Genomic DNA, 1,953 nt, shown 5'->3' with positions numbered 1-1,953 from the left:
TGCTGCTGCTGCTAAGTCGCTTCAGTCGTGTCTGACTCTGTGCGACCCCATAGACGGCAGCCCACGAGGCTCCCCCGTCCCTGGGATTCTCCAGGCAAGAACACTGGAGTGGGTTGCCATCTCCTTCTCCAATGCATGAAAGTGACAAGTGAAAGTGAAGTCGCTCAGTCATGTCCGACTCTTTGTGACCCCATGGACTGCAGCCCACCAGGCTCCTCCGTCCATGGGCCTTCCCAGGCAAGAGTACTGGAGTGAGGTGCCATTGCCTTCTCCACATATATAAATATATACATATAATTACGTGTGTTGTGTGCGTGCCTAGTTGCTTCAGTTGTATCTGACTCTTTGTGGCCCCATGGACTGTAGCCCGGCAGGCTCCTTTGTTCATGGAATTCTCCAGACGAGACTACTGGAATGCAGAGCCTTTCCCTTCTCCAGGAGATCCTCCCGACCCAGGGATTAAAGCCCAGTCTCCTGCATCCCAGGCAGATTTTTTACCGTTTGAGTCACCAGGGAAGCCCATAAGTATATACAAATGTATGTATGTATATTTGAAGTGCCTTTTTATTTTCACATGTCACTGGGTAAATTACATCCTTCTTGGTTTTAAGGAACCCGGGATCCCTCACCCTCTGAGTTTCTCAGCAGCAGGACTTTGTCAAGGTCACTATTGGGCCCTAGAGCTTGAAACGACCCTGACCATGCAGCAGAGAACAGACAGAGGTGTGCTCCAGGCTCCCTGAGCCTGCATCATCTGCCTTCTCGCCCTGCCTGCCTTGCTTGGATGCAGTGGGAAGACTGGCTCAGAGCAGGACCCTACCCTCACCAACTCTGCAAGACCCTGGGCATGAACCTCCACACCTCCTGAGTCCAGCTTATGGACTGCATGAGACTATGATGTGTGTGGATGCTGCTATTGGCTGCTAGAGCCCTGAGACCGTGGAAAACAGAGGCTGCCAGGAGCCCCTCTGCAAACACGTTTGCATGGCAGGAGAAAGGGTGGTCTCTGGGGGGTTTGTGTGCCCTGTCCTGTCTCCATCGTCCTCCCCACTCCTTTTCTCAGCTTCTTCTGTTTGATGTTTTAGCCCATCTCTTTTCCTTCCTCACTTACCACTTCACAATCCAGACACATGGGCTGCTTGCTGGGCCCTGATCAGCCTGGCACTGATGGTCCCTGACCTATGCCATCCCCTGAAATCTCTTCCTGGTGTCCAATTCCAGACTAGTATGGCCCAGGGAGCACTTTTTATTTTTTATTTGCTTTATCTTGTCCTTTTATATATATATACACACACACACTTTATTTATACTTGGTTGCTCTGGGTCTTTGTTGCTGTGTGGGCTTTCCTCTAGTTGCAGCAAGCAAGGGCTACTTCTAGTTGTGGTATGCAGGCTTCTCTTTGCAGTGGCTTCTCTTGTTGCACGGGCTTCCCTGGTGGCTCAGTTGGTAAAGAATCCACCTGCAATGCAGGAGACCCCGGTTCGATTCCTGGATCAGGAAGATCTCCTGGAGAAGGGATAGGCTACCCACTCCAGTATCCTGGTTTGGAGAATACCCACTCTAGTATTCTTGGGCTTCCCTGGTGGCTCAGCTGGTAAAGAATTCACCTGCAATGCAGGAGAACTGGGTTCGATCCCTGGGTTGGGAAGATCCCCTGGAGAAGGGAAAGGCTACCCACTCCAGTATCCTGGTTTGGAGAATTCCATGGATTGTATAGTCCATGGAGTCACAAAGAGTCGGGCAGGACTGAGCGACTTTCACTTTCTCTTGTTGCACAGGAGCACGGGGTCTAGGACACATGGGCTTCAGAAGCTGTGGCTCCCAGGCTCTAGAGCACAGAAGTTGTGGCACGTGGGCTCAGTAGTTGTGGCTCTCAGGCTCCAGAGCACAGGCTCAATAGTTGTGGCACACGGGCTTAGTTGCTCCTCGGCATAGGGGATCTTTCCAGGCCA

The sequence above is a fragment of the Bison bison genome, unplaced genomic scaffold (assembly GCF_000754665.1).
Source record: "Bison bison bison isolate TAMUID 2011002044 unplaced genomic scaffold, Bison_UMD1.0 scf7180017864371, whole genome shotgun sequence".
NCBI classification, from domain to species: Eukaryota; Metazoa; Chordata; class Mammalia; order Artiodactyla; family Bovidae; genus Bison; species Bison bison.
This window is presented reverse-complemented; position numbering follows the sequence as displayed.